Below are 15,953 nucleotides of genomic sequence, written 5' to 3' on the forward strand. Positions count from 1 at the left end.
TACTTTCTTTCCCCCTTGATTAAAATTCTGTCTGTTAACTAAAAATAACGAGTATTTTAAATTCCTTGGGATGGGTAGGTTAATGCATAAATCACCCCTCAATAGTGGCTGGGGATGGATCAGGCTGGATAGTTTCTTGGAGCATGGAGGAGGTGAGTCATCTGTGGGTTAGCTGGAATTAGAAATGCTCCTCAAGCTAAAAGCATGAAGTTGATATGTTTATGACTTCCCTTTAAATCTATGATGGGGCTTTGTGGTCCTTATATAGAGGCAGACCGTGTCTCTATAGTCCATCTGCAGTTGACTTCAGAGAAAGGATTAGAGATATAGTATTGATATTGCTGGGAAATTCCAGTTTCTTTGCTTCCACATGCCAGGAAGCCAAAAATGGCAAAGGACAGACCTAGAATCTTTAAATGCATTTTTATTAGATTAGCCAGCTAATCTGAGAATGGCTGAGCATCATGCTCCAAAGAAATTGTTCCAACACCTCAGCTCTAACTGGCTGTTTTACAGTGAGCTAAAGAAAGATAGTTAATTATCAGTAAGTGTGCTTTTGTTCCATGTGGTTAACAACTTCTGGGAATTCTTTGGTGCCCCATCTCTTTAGCTGCTCCCCCTCTCCTGGCATCTGGATTTAGAGTACTTTACTCTACCTGGAATGGCTAAGTCTCTGACAGAAATGGTGTCTATCAATCTTCCAGGCGCTTCCTGACTGGAAAGTTAACCTAGAGCAAACAACTCATAGGTCAAACAATGTGTGTATGTGCAGATTCCTAAACTATGCATGGTGCCCTGCTCATCCCCTCCCCCACCCCATCATTGATACTGACTTCATCTTAGAAGAGAGTAAAGAAGTTCCCCAGTGGGGTTGGAACAACTAAATCACAGAGCACATGATGAGTATGCTTCATATAACTAAATAGAACACCAGCATGTAGATTGTACATGTTGAAGAAATAAATGGACGGTAACACAGTACAGGGTGGCTTTTACCCCAGGAAAGAGGCAGGTTGCCACTTAAAAAAAATTAACTCCTTTCCAAGGGATCCTGATGTTGAGGGACCATCTTGGGGTTCAAACAAATTGAGTAAGTTCTTAAAAGTGCCCAAAAGTCCAGCTGGATGATGAATATAACATTCACATCCATTTGAAGCAGTAATTTTAAGTTTTTCGCAATTGGTTAGTTGAAATCTAAACTGGTAGTCTTGGAGAAAGGAGGACAGGCTGAACCCAATTTATAGTAACATGTGGTCAATAAGCATTTATTAAAATAAATTGAATCTGAATACATAATTTATAAAGTACAACTTGTACTTTAAATTTCTCATGATTGTAATTATTTCAATATCTACTGCTTTATTTAAACTCTGTGGTTTACATGCAATTAATCCTTGCCTTTCCAAGGGAAAAAGCTAGCATTTTCTGACTTAGAAATTTGAATATCCCAAATCCCTTTGGGATATTGGAATATATTACTATTTTTAAAAAAACTTCAGTGTTGGACCTCCCTGGTGGCGCAGGCGATTGAACGCCGTACTGTGAGGCTGTTTGCAACCTCTGCAGTGCGAGTTCGATCCCGGCCAGCTGGAGAGAATCCCACATGGCGTGGCAGACCTCTCCTGTCTCGCTTGCTGCTCCCCTCAGCAGTGTGTTTTGTCAGTCTGCCTGTTCTGTACCCCACTCTATCTCTGGTAAATCCTCTCACCCTCCCACGCATCTGGCCTGTACCCCAGTACTTGTATAAATAATAAATAAATAAATCTTAAAAAAAAATTCAGTGTTCAAGAACATGTGGGCTAAAATAGATCTTGTATGATGCATACAAATCAACTAACCAAGCTGGGGAGTATTGTTACTCTAACAAGTTGTTCCAAACAACTGATTTTTAAATGACTATGTTGTAGAAGTTCATGTTTATGTTTAGGACTGCTAGTCTATGCACACAGGTGTGTGTGTGTGTGTGTGTGTCTGTCTGTCTGTCTGTCTGTCTGTCTGTCTGCCTGTCAATTCAATGCCTCCCAAACCTCTTAGTATCCCACAGAATAAATACCCACTCTTTCAGAAACTTGAAACTCAAATCATTTTTTAAAACCCTCGTATAAATACATTCACTTATTTCTATCATATCCCATCCCCCAGCCAATGAAAAATTGTTTGCCAGAAATAAATGCTTCCAGCAGCACCTTCTGCTTTCAGCCCATTAGAGTCCCTGAAGAAATCTGCAGTGCCACCCAATGGCTTTATCTCTATTGTGTGGAGTAAACAGATCACTGAAACTATATTTCCTTTCTATTTTAAATAGCAGCAAAAGAGAAACAGAGAAGATTGTCCATATGGTTATTTCCTGATTATACTCACAATTAGGGGGATGGAACAGCCCCTCCCCAGGGAAGATACTGAAGAACTTGAGGGTACATCTATATACCACAACCCTCCAACCTTAGTCAGGTCAGTTCAGGCAACAACTTTTCCATTCAGTGGGGGAAATAGCCCAGTGGAAACAAACTGGTGGCTCCCCAGCCCCTTCTCAAAATGTAAATCTCTGTTCTGGGAGCCTGTTAGAGAAACATGTGCTAAAATATATCAAATCATTAAAATAAGAATGAAAGAGGGCCTCCCCGGTGCCACAGCAGTTAAGCACTGGGTTGGGAAGCTGCCCGCAGCCTCTGCAATGCCAGTTCGATCCCGGCCACAGAGGAGGGTCCCACATGGCGCGCAGACCTCTCCTGCTGCCCGCTGCTCTCCTCAGCAGTGTCCTCGGTCTGTCTGCCTGCTCTGCTCCCCGCTCTGGCTCTGGTGAATTCTCTCACCCTCCCGCGCTTCTGACTGTACCCAGTGCTTGTATAATAAATCTTAAAAAAAAAAAAAAAAAAAGAATGAAAGAGAAAAGAAAGGAAGAAAAAGGAAATTCCACTTCTCTCTCCTAAGTCCTGCAGGAAGATAGATACCAGGAATTAAGTTCTTCCTTGTTATCCTTTGTGGTCTTCCAGTGGGTATGCAGAATTACTTTTGCCACCTTCAACTTCATTTGAGACAAATCAGGCCCCCCTGCTCTTTAGAGATCCCAAGTCTAAACTGATTTCCATACCAAGTCCCATGGAATACTAGATATATGAATTTGGGGATGCTAGAAGGTTTTATTCCTTATATTTAAAAAAAAAAATCTAGCATGATTTACAAAGGTATCCCTGCTCAGACCTGGGCAGATGGAACTTAGTGGTTCTGTCCCCAGGGCAAAATGAAGAGGTGATTTATGCTGATTTGCTGAGAGAAGGAATGAGTTTGTGTTTGCTTGAGAGGCAGCAGAAGTGAAGTTGGAGGATCAAGATTGCCCCTCTATATAGTTCAAAATATCTGTGGTGTAATGGGAACTATATAGAACTTGAAGTAACAAAACTGCCAATTAGCCCTGGCTGTGCAATGCCTACATAATGGTTGTATGACCTTGGAAGGACATTCATTCTTTCTGAAGCTCAATTTCTTCCATATGTGTATATTGCTGATAATAAGCATTATAGTGTCAAAGGCTTATGATAATCAAATGAAAAATTGTATTAAAATTACTGTGAAAGCTGTAAAATGCAATGCAAATAAAAAAGGTTGTATAAGTTTTTACACTGTTTATAAGTAACTTAAGCAATCCAGGTATAAATAAATACTGGTTTCTAGTCTTGAAAAATGAGTAAGCTAGTTATTAAGACTTGGCTTACATATAAGAAGTTGCTTTAGCTATATAACAAATTCATTATTTTGCTTTATTACCATTCATTAGTTACATTCCATAGCATTGCTATTTGGATACTTAGCATATAAACTGACAAATGAACCATTGTTCTAATTTAATTAAATTTGGAACAATATTTTTAGTACATAATGACTTTCTAATTTATAAATTTACATTTGGGTTTTTTGAATTGGTATGGATGAACAATACCAATCCTTCATAGTTATATATTTCATAATTTGCCAAACACTTTCACATATTTTTAACTTATTTATTCTCTTAAAAACTACCAGGTATGTAGAGCATGAAACGTTATATTTATTTTACAGATGATTATGAGACTAGATGACTTCCTTAAGTGACCAAAATCAGTCCCATAAAGCAAGAACTCTTCCTATTACAAAACATGACTTGTTCCTAATCCCGAGATGCTAGGTGCACTACTAACCTTCCCACACACCTGTAAGCTTTCAGCTCCTGGTGGCTACCACTACATTTGGTGGGCCAGTTAAGTCCTGAATTTTCTGAACCACTGTTACTAGTAATAACAACAGCCATCTCTACTGGGTGAAGGGGAATGACTATGAGAATGGAGGTCCCTGGATTTCTTGGTCAATGTTGATCTCCAAGGTGGTCCTTCAACAGCAGGCTCCCAGGACACTTTAAATGATACTGCAGTGTTTCCCCTGGGGTCCAGACAATCTTCCACTTGAAATAAGCAATTTATTTTCCTCTTGTTGAGTTGCATGACCCAGTCATAGACATGAGAGAGCATGGAAAGGACAGGTCATTCTTTTTGTTGGGTCCTATTGGTTTCACAGTCCAACCTTGATACTGCATAGGCCACAGAGATTGTGGGCCACATTAATGGTTGACCACCACATGGTGGGGGGTGGGTAGTTTCACAGATGTTGCATAGGTCATAGTAGAATAGTGTTGTTAGGAAGGAAATGACTGTCCCTTCTGGATACCAAGAAAATGGCAGCCATAACAGCAACCCTCCTGTCACTGCAACAAGGAAGAATGATAAATTCTTCAAAGAAGGTCCCACATGCCCCCACTGGAATTATTTCCCATGTGTCTGAGGCAGGAAAATAGGCAGAGAGTCTTAGGCAATCTCACAGTTGTGCTGAGAGAACATTGCTACAATGGTATGAGAACCGCTCTCACTGGAAATCAGATATGGACTTGGAATAGCATTGTGATACTCTGTAAGCCAGTTTGGGTTCTTTCTGTTGGATAATGATAGTCACCAAAAAGTTTGAGATGGAGAACTAGCTATAGCTCCACAATCTTGCTGTAGATTATAATGAAAGCAATTCCTAGACCAAATTATTTAACACATTCACACATTTACTAAGTCAACATTTATTAGCAAGTTGACATAGAGGTAAGAGCAATCCATATGTCCTCTTATGTAAATATGGTAAATTCCAGTTTTCTGTTCTTAAATCTCGTTTGTCTGCCTATCATGATTAACTGTCAAAAATATATAAAAGGATATATCCTCTATAAAGACTCTCTTAAGGCTGATAGAACAATATACTATAGACAAACATTCTTTTATCAGTGAAGCAAATATTATATAACCAGAATCTACTAATACTAAAGTCAGTCACAGGGCCATTTAGAGATCAAGCCTCAAGAGCTATCCCTTAGAGAAAAGTTTGCAAAGCTGATTAGATATTTAAGCAAAAGTGAGGGGCATCTCTGTAATATTCTAGCCATAGCACACATTTTGAATACTACTAATCTCATCCATGAGAACTAATCATGCTAATTTCTAAAGTATCTAATGCCAGTGACAGAAAAAGATAGCTTAAGCACTTGTAGTATTATCCATGCATTACCGACTTAGTATTTTCAAAGCATTTAGCTCAGTGCCTAGCATATATATTGTATTTGTTCAAATTATAAAAAAGAAAAACGTAGTAGCTATCCCTAGAATGTGTCAGTTTATAATGGTAGGAGTGAGAGTTCCAGAATATAGCAACTGACTGCCCTAAATCCAGTTTTAAGTAACATGCAAATAATACCACACTGTTTAGACCTGAATTTAAGTAAACCACTTAATTGTGGAGGTGACAAAAGTCTAAAACAATCTGCTGTGACCACAGACCATATGTGAAGAGCTACATGTTAATAGATGCTGGCTGGACAGATGCAAGCTCCTCCTCCTGCCTCAGGCCACAGAAGTGCCCTGCAGAGAAAGTAGAGCCCAACACAATATAGATTGCTTTAAAGTGACTTAAGTCTTTGCTCCATATGTTTGGAAAAACTGCAATAATTGCAGTAACATGCAAACTTCTATCTTAAACCTTTTCCGGGTACTTCAATGGTGTCAGCCTTTACTTTAGTGGTGAACTCAAGGCTGAGTTATTCCGCACTGTATAGTCCAGTGTACCCCAACCCATTCCGTCACCCCAAATCTTATTTTATAATCCCTTTAATGATTTTAGAGATGTGATTATTTACATTTTTTATGCCCTTGAAACATTCTCGCCAAATAAATTCTCACTGCCCCCTATCTCTATGATAATCAGCAAGTCTCTCCCCACCAGTGACAGCAGCTGTGTCTAAACCACCCATCTGCTGTCTTTCTGGGGCTCTGCCACATTCTGCTTCATGCCCACTTGCAAGTGTATCACATTTCTATTTAGAAACATTCTGCCTACCCTGGTTATTTTTGGCTACTTATCAGCTTGCACCTATTTGGCAGTGAATGGAACTGCTGAACTTTGCTGCCTTTAGCATGCCCACAGATTATAGTCTGGGCCAATGATGGGTAAAATGAGCCTGTACTTGATGCCTCCCCCATCAGGACTAAGGATGGTAGGGTGGTGACGTGACCATGACTGGGTATCTTTGTACATTGCAACAGCTTTAACAATGCCATATCCTGGGGGGCCAAGGAGTGGAGAAGCTTATCTATAAGAAAAAAATGTATTTCTCATAGTTCTAGAGGCTGGAAACCCAAGTTTAGTGTTCTAGAGCATGGCTGGGTTCTGGTGAGTGCTGTCTTTTGAGTTGTTATTTATCCTTATTTTCTAAGAGGGAGGGAGAGAGCTCCATGAGGTATTTTTTATAAGAACACTAAACTCATTCATAAGGGCTCCATTTATATGACTTAATTACCTCCCAAAGTCTCCAACTCCTAATATCAGCACATTGGAGTGTCAACTTAAAGACATTAATTTGGTGAAACACAAAGCTTTAGTTATAACATGGGGTGAAAGGGGGGCATAAGTGTAAATGCTAGGAGCTCTAGTCAGCAGAGTGGAGATTCACAGGGGCTTGTGAGTGAACACAGAGCCTATTTTTTTTTTTTAAAGATTTATTTGTTTGTTTGTTTGTTTATTTAATTTTATTTATACAAGCACTGGGTACAGTCAGAAGCGCGGGAGGGTGAGAGAATTCACCAGAGCTAGAGCGGGGAGCAGAGCAGGCAGAAGGACCGAGGTACACTGCTGAGGGGAGCAGCGGGCGGCAGGAGAGGTCTGTGCACCATGTGGGACCCTCCTCTGGTGGCCTGGGAGCAGCCCAGCCGGGGATCAAACCAGCACTGCAGAGGCCGCGGGCAGCTTCGCAACCCAGCGCTCAATCGCTGCGCCACCGGGGAGGCCCGAGCCTATTTATTTTTATTGATATTAAATTCACATACAATAAAATTAGCTATTTCAAAGTTTATGATTCATCAGTATTTGGTACATTCATAATAGTGTGCAGCTAACTGCCTTCTCTATCTAGCTGCAGAATATTTTTATCACCTTAAAAAAATCGTAATACCATTAAGCTTAGTTGTCAGTTCCCAATCCTCCCTTTACTCAAAACCTTCTATTTCTATGGATTTACCTATTCTAGACAGTTCATATAAACAGAATGATACCGTCCTCACTTTTTCCATGCAACATAATACTTTCAAAGCATGTCACAGCATTATCAGAACTTATTATTTACAACTAAGTAATATTCCATTATGTTTATTCTTTCATCCATTGGTAAGCAATTTCCCCCCACATTTTGGCTCATGAATTATAAATATTGAAGTGTAACTATTTGCTGAGCACATGTTTTCAATTTTGGGAGTAGAATTGCTAGATCGACTGGTAATTCTATGTTTAACATTTGACAAACCACCAAACTGTTTCCAACACCAGTGGTGCTGGTCTGTACTCCCACCAGCAACATATGAGTTTTCCCATCTCTCCACCTACTTGCCCAAAATTTTTTTTAATTTCCAAACTATAGCCACCATAGAGTATATTAAGTCATATCTCAATTTTAGTTTATTATATACGCTGTATGTTTGTGTTCCTCCCAATTTTGTTTATTGAAATGTTACCAGACAGGGTGAGGGGTGCTTAAGAATCCCCAGATCTGCCTGCTTTAAATAGGTTGAACATCTGCTGCATCTTTACGACCCTTAATAGAAATAAACTTTAATACAAGTAGTGTGCAATAAAGAGAAGAAAAAGGAAAGACAAAGAATATAGTTTCCAAATCAATCACTCAAAGTTACCCAACCCCTTGTGGGAAAATGACCAGCCAAACAGAGTTGGCCCAAAGCAGGGCCACTGAGGACCGAAAGCCTGCCCCAAGTCTAAGGCTCCTCCTGGTGAGGACACATAGGAAAGGACAGAAGGGATCAGACAAATCTGGAAGGAAAAGAGCAAAATCAAAATCAAGATAAACGCTGCCATTGCTAACATTTCCACGGGTCTCTCACTCACGTCTTTTCCAAATGTCTCCTTCCATGTCCTCTAAGTCCCAGGTACAAGTCCAAGGCTGAGAAGCAAACACAGCTTCTTCATGTGTCTCTTTGCTCCATGTGCTTCCTCCAAGTCTCCTTTTTGCTCTCCATCTTCTTCCTTCCTTTCCCAGTCTCTTCTCCAGCTTCTCCCTTCTCAATATCCTCTCCAGCTTCTTCTCCTCCCTGCTCAGCTCCACCCTTCCCTGGGTGGGTCAGGGAACCTGGAAACTCCCCTTTAGCTGGGGACCATTCTGTTAGAGAAAACCTAATCCTCAATGTTGATATTTGGAGGTGGGACTTCATGACATTGAAGCCTCTCTGCCACAAAAGACACAGCAAGAAGACAGTTTTCTGCAAATCAAGATGAGTGGTCCTACCAGAGCCCAACAAACCTTGCACCCTGATGTCACATTTCACAGCCTAGCAGTTCCTCAGAGTGAGTGAGCACATATTATGCATAACTATTCTGGAAGGGAACATGAAGATTTTTTTCCCTTGGGTTACTAAATTGATAGGAGTTGGAGGGTTGGACTTTCCCAGGGTGATGTAGCAATATAGAAAAAGTGGTGTTAAATAACAAAAATCCTGGGTCTCCCTGGTGGTACAAGGGGTTAAGCACCATACTAGGAAGCAATCCACAGCCTCTGCTGCACAAATTCGAGGAGCAACCCACATGGTGCAGTAGACCTCTTCTGACTCGCTCGCTGTTCCCCTCAGCAGTGTATTTCAGTTGATCTTGTTCTGTTGCCTGCTCTGTCTCTGGTGAATCCTCTAACCCCCCATAACTCTGGCCTGTACCCCAGCTCTTGTATGCATAAATGAATAAATCTTTAAAAATATATATAAATAATTAAAAACAAAAATCCAACCAATTCCATTTAAAATATCTAATTGGCTTTATTAAATGATTTTCAAATTGGGAAACACCCTATCCAGCAAGTAGATAGGGATTACAAATGTTATACAATATGGATTTTTTTTTTAATAGTAAGAAAGAGGTGGAACAAAGTTTTTAGCAAAAGAAAAGCAAAACTATCTTCCACCAGGGAAAGCAAATGGGTCTTATGACCTTCCTAGTGTTGACCAGAAAACTCCAGATTGGTTAGTTTAAATTTCTACTTTTGAAAGTGGATGAAACTGCAGTTAGGTTAGGGATTAAGCCTTGGTGGGACTTGGCATGAGCCACTCTATTTTGGCTCTGTTGTTTCTTTTCTTTTTTCTTTTTTTTTAAGTGTTTATACCTGAGTTGCTCTGAAAGTGGTGGATGAATTAGTTTTCTAGTGAGGATACAGTAAAAATAGTGGTGCCACCGAACTCTGTGGACTCAAATGGAATTATTGCCTCTCTCCAGTACTTGAGAGAGTTGTTTCTTAAGAGAGTCACAGGGATAGCAGGACTAACAGTTTCTTTTCTCATTGCAAAACAAATTATGTCATTTGCTTTTTCTGACTCTTAAGTTTCCTGTTCTGACATAGTGGCGAGAGCACTTGGAGGTCAAAGAATAGCAAGCTATGGTGGATGAGGATTTGATCCTAGAAATAAAAGATAAATCCTCACAATGTTTCCAGTCTCTTTCTTCAGCAGAGACCCTGGGATAGAAGTTACATAAGACAACCACCCTGCCCCTCCTTTTGAACTCTGGTTAATGCAGAAGCAGCTGTGCTGGGTGCATACAATGTCCTAGGGGGATATTCCATGCATTAAAAAAAAAAAAAAGACTTTGTGTGAAGAAGTCAAATCCCAGATGCATTTACAAATCTTTCCAATAAACTTAGGCTAAAGTGCTATTCTTTCTTGAAGAGTTTAAAAAGAAAGGACAATCTCAAAGGGAGGAAAAATTAGTTACCCTGGAATAGCTTCCTTTTAAATGAGAGTGTGAAATTGGTTCATACCTTGAAGCAAAGAGTTTAAGCTTCCAAAGTTCCTGTACCCACTGCTGTAAAATGAACACAGACAACAACAGTTAGAAGACACACTCTTGATTCAGGAAGGCAGCTAAAACTCTAGTCTAAAAAAAGAATGGGCTAATGGCTAGTGACCCTTAGTGATGCTAAATTATGTAATTAGAAAGATGGAAAGTACAAGCTTAGTTTGAACACTATGCGCTTTGTTCACCACCCCTTCTACCCCCACACCCATGATATCAGACCTCCTTTATAGAAATGAACTCATCTGTCTGCTGGTCTTGAGCCATGAAATTGTCATTTCTCTCTAGTGAATTGTTAATGGAGAGCACTAAAATTCAATTTAAAAGTGGGAGTTACTACATAATACTATTGTTGATGATGGATTATGGGATTTAAAGGAATGTCCACATCATAACTTTTTTAAGATTATAAAATATCAGAAAGAAATGACCCCTGATGCAGAAGCAAACATGTTTTTGAGAAAATAATTATCTATGAGACTTCATCATCATCTTATGGACAAGACAGGCTTAAAATTCTATCATCTATTTTCTAACACCACCCTTCCCATCCCACATACAAATACGTGAAAGAATATTCTAGCTCTAGATGGGTTAAAAGATGGTCATATCTCAAATGGGAATATTGACAGCCAAACCTCTAAAGATTTACCAAACCAGTTTCCTCCCCCCAACCTTTTTTTTTTTGTTTTTGTGGTTTTTTTGGTGGTTGTGAATCCTGGGGCAAGTTAGGGATAATTGGGCAGCCTCCAGGACAGTACAAGGACTTCAGGAGACTTAAGGAAGCCTCCAGAGATAAGGTCAACAAATCCCAAAGGGGATAATCAAACACCCCAGGACTAAGGTCAACAGGACATTTCAGATGGAGGACAATGAAGAAAAAAAGATAGGGGCTGGACACAGAGACTTAGTAGTGGGCCCAAAGACATTTAGGCAGTGAGTGAGACCACCAAGAACTAAACAATCACAAAGAGACTGGTGGAGCTTTAGAATAATTAGGGGAAAAAAGGTGTATATTCCCTGAGACACGACTCCATTTCGGCCTCCTTGCCCCTCCCTGGCCTGGTTCCACCTGCCTGGGAATCCCACTTTATTTCTGTTCCTTTTCTCCTTAATAAACCTTTTCTTTCTCTAAACAAGTCTGCCTCTTCTCGCTTGCTTGCCTGAGCATCTGTGCAGTTCCTGCTATGCTTCCTGAAACACCAACCCGTGGTGGTCCAGTGGCTGGAACTCAGCACTGCCGCTGCAGCCTGGGATCTGTTCTGGCTGGGAGACTAGGCCTGAAAACCTGCAATTCCAGTATCATTTGTTTAGATTTTATAAACTTAACTGTGTAATGTAGCTAGACTTGGAGAATAAGGAACATATCAAACCCAAAGAACTATAGTAAGTATACTGAGAATATAAGATATTTCAAGCAGAACAATAAAGGGTACCTTCCTGAGCTACAGAAGAAATGGACTAGAGGCTAAAATAAAACACAAGTCAAATTATTAGATCTGTCCACAGTCAGCAATGGTGATCTTCTTGCTGGTCTTGCTATTTCTATATCAAAAGTATGCATGATTTATACAATGTGCATGCCCTCTTTCACCTAGCCCAAGGCTACATAGGCTTGCCATCCAACCACTCAGTCTTGGAAGTGCAGATGAAAATCTGGGAACCATTTTTGTTGGTTCCAGCATTTGCCATGGACAAGAAGCCACTATTGATAAGCTTCAGGAAGTTTCCAGTTCCCAAAGTCCTTGTTCTGAATGGTCATAGACTTGGACACTGGGACATGAGAGGTGATTGGTAGTGATATGCACCACTTCCAAGCTCTTCCCATAAATGCCCCTAAGTCAGTGTATGATGTAGTCTTTCCCACACTCTCCCATATAAAATATGATGGAAGCAGATAGTAGAAGGATCCAGGTCTCTAACTGGACAGAAGATGTGCACTGATCATTCTCATACTTTTGGATTTTACATGAGTGAGAAATAACCTATTGGGTTACTTCTGAAATATTGGAATATTGGAATATACCTTAACTGTGTAATGTAGCTACACTTGGAGAATAAGGAACATATCAAACCCAAAGAACTATAGTAAGTATACTGAGAATATAAGATATTTCAAGCAGAACAATAAAGGGTACCTTCCTGAGCTACAGAAGAAATGGACTAGACAAACATTATGTTATAGTGACGAACATTATTTTCTCTTCTTTGGTTTAATCGATAAGCAGCTTTAAGTGGTTAAAGGCCTCCCCTGGTCATGCAGGCGGTTGAGCGCCGTGCTGTGAAGCTGTCGGCAGCCTCTGCAGCACCGGTTCCATCCCGGCCAACCTGCGAGGGTCCCACATGGCTCGGCAGACCTCTCCTGTCTCGTCCGCTGCTCCCCTCAGCAGTGTATTTCATCAGTCTACCAGTTCTGTTCCCCGCTCTGCCTCTGGTGAAACCTCTCACCCTCTTGCTCATCTGGCCTGTGCCCTGATTCTTGTATAAATAAATAAATAAATCTTTTTTTAAAAAGTGGTTAAAACTGAGACACAGGGCAAGTTAGGGTAATTAGGCAGTTTTAGGGACAGTGCAGGAGGGGAGGAATGTAACTAATTCCACCTGGAAAAACAAACATCCCAGAACCAAGGACAACATTGTTAACGCTGGCCTTGGTTTCCTTCAGGTGATAAAGGGAGGTAGAGATTGGGGAAATGGAGAGTGGTTTAATTTATGGACAAATTAGAAGGGCAGCTGTTTAACTTCAATGCAGAGATGCCCATCCGGAGGACTGGGCCATAAAGATAAAGATGCAACAAATGGAGAAAGTCAAACCTGTTAGATAAGAAATGTGAAGATCCCCCACTCAGTAGCAAATTAAGTGAAACAGCCAAGAAATAACCAATCATGAAGAGACTGGTGGAACTTTAGAATAATGAGGGAAAGAAGGTCTATATTCCCTGGGACACGACTCCACTTTGGCTTCCTTGCCCCTCCCTGGCCTGGTTTCATGGCCTGGGAGTCCCACTTTATTTCTGTTCTTTTTCTCCTCAATAAACATTTTCTTTCTCTAAACAAACCTGCCTCTTCTCTCTTGCTCGCCTGAGCGTCTGCAAAGTTCCTGCTGGGGCTTCGTGAGACACCAGCCCGTGGGGGTCTAGTGGCTGGGACTCAGTGCTGCCCCTGCAGCGTGGGATCCATTCCCGGCTGGGAGACTAGGCCTGACAATTCCGCTATCAAAACTATGGGCTGGTGTTTCCTTAAAGGTTATTGTTCTTTGCCTCAATTTTCTGAAATTGAGTTCTTCATCACTGGCCTTTAACTTTTTTATTTAACATATCTTGGTTTGTGTCAGTCTGGTAGGAATTTGTTTGGAACTCTTTGGGCCTCTGGGCATTTTTTCCCCTTAGGTTGAGATGGTTCTCAGCAATTATCCTTTAAATAATTTTTTATGACTTTTTCTTTTGGAAGCCCATTATACAGATATTATTTCTCTTTAGGTTATCCTAAAGCCCACTTGTAATGGCTTCATTTTTATTTTATTTATTTTTTTCTTTTTGCTGTTCTGTTGAGTTCTCTGTCACCGGGCTTTCAAGCTAATTTAATTCTCTCTAATTCTTGCATTTGTCTCCTGTTGAGGATTTCTATTGTATTTTTACTACAATGACAGTATTTTTAGATCAATTAGTTCCAACTGAAGCAGTCCCATATTTTCTCAATCTTTTTGTGTTTATTTTTCTATTTCTTTTCTTTTTTCTTATTTTAAGCAGAGATGCCAGCTGCTGACCATAACTGAGGTCAGGAGACAGCTGGACAGATGGGCTGGGTGGACAAGGCCCCCCCAATTTGCAAACACTCTTATTTTTAAATTGGAAGATATTTAGAAACATAGCTTTAAAATATTCCTTGGATTAGTATTTTTTTAAGATTTATTTATTTATGCATACAAGAGCTGGGGTATAGGCCAGAGATTCAGGGGGTGAGAGGATCCACCAGAGACAGAATGGGAAACAGAACAGGCAGACTGACTGAAGTACACTGCTGAGGGGAGTAGCGGGCAAGACAGGAGAGGTCTGCTGTGCCATGTGGGTTTCTCACTGGCTGGCCGGGGATTGAACTCATGCTGCAGAGGCTGTGGATTGCTTCATAGTGCAGTGTGTAACCCGTAACCCCTTGCACCATCAGGGAGGCCCTAGATTAGTGTATTGCTTCAGGATTCCTTGGCAAAATCTGGGGAATATTCTCAGTCTTATAAAGCTTGGGGAGGGTTAGTTTTGAGTATGAGCTTGATTTCAGTTGCCTGCTACTAGTTCTTAAAAAGTGCCTGGAAACTATATTCTTCTTTACATTATTTTCATGTTAGTTGAAAATATAGTTTCACCTGGTATTTACAATTCTTTCTAAAGGAACATTGATAAAAGCAAAATTGCTGTTTTATGGATTACAATAGGGATTTTCCCTTGTTTACATTAGTAAATTGATCTTATACCCCTCCCAAAAGAAACTGGGTCTATCCTAGGTGTTTTTTACCCAAGATCTATAGATCACAGACTGCTGCCTTTGTTCCTGTTCAAATGTTTGGGGCACTAGTGCAGATAAGAGGTAACAGGTGGAGTGGAACTGAGGCCCCAGTGAGAGTCAATGGTTCAAGCTTTCTGAGTTGCTGAGGGAAATCCAGGTTGTATGGTGGAGATACACACAGGACTTGAGGCAAATATTACACTGCGAGTCCTGCAGAACTAGTGCGCTTATGGTGACCAACGCAAGGAATGTTACTTTGGGCTGGTCAACCACGGGTGTAACTTGGGAACCACGCTGGGCGCCAAACTGTTGTAGAGCAACCCCGATACAAAACGGGGTGCCTGACTGTGGGTCCTCACCTGCGCGCTTAAAAGGACTTATCAATGCTCTACTGCAGGCACACGCGAAAGGTTAATAAAAGGTTTATTTACAAGGGAAGGGGAAATGAGGAAATGTACAGCTCAGGGAGAAAAGTGGGAGACAAAGTTTTAAATGAATCCTACCCGATCCGCCGATCAGGAATCCCAAAATGGCTGAGAGCTGGCCGCCAGCCAGGAGCCGTGAAGCCAGGAGGCGGGAGCGATAGCGAGACCCCCAAGGTCCACGTGTTTGGTTTTTATATCCAACCTGGCTGCCCAACTCCACCCTCAGGTCCCAGCCACCTTCCCTTTGGTGGTGATGGGATTTGTCTTTCCCAATGTCCTGATGGCTTCAGTCTGGAGTGGGGGTGGGGTCCACAAAGCCTGTATGGGATTAGCTCAGGACATCCTTTCCCCCTAACACATCCTGTAGGACAACTCCTAGTCCAAAATGTCTTGTATAGTCCCCTGCCAGTCTCAATCTGAACACTGTGGTCCAGTGCTGGATATAGCATTAGGTGAGGACTATATTTCAGACAGGGCCAAAATACAGGAGTTGTTCTGTTTGCTTTTCAAGTAGTGACAGGCTAGATCTTAGATAGAGCATGGGGTCTGGGACACCTAACAGGAGAGATAAGGACTGGGACCCCAGGAGATATGGGACCCCTGGGAGATGTAACAAGAGAGAAA

The sequence above is a fragment of the Talpa europaea genome (assembly GCF_964194135.1).
Source record: "Talpa europaea genome assembly, chromosome: 4".
Classification (NCBI taxonomy): Eukaryota; Metazoa; Chordata; class Mammalia; order Eulipotyphla; family Talpidae; genus Talpa; species Talpa europaea.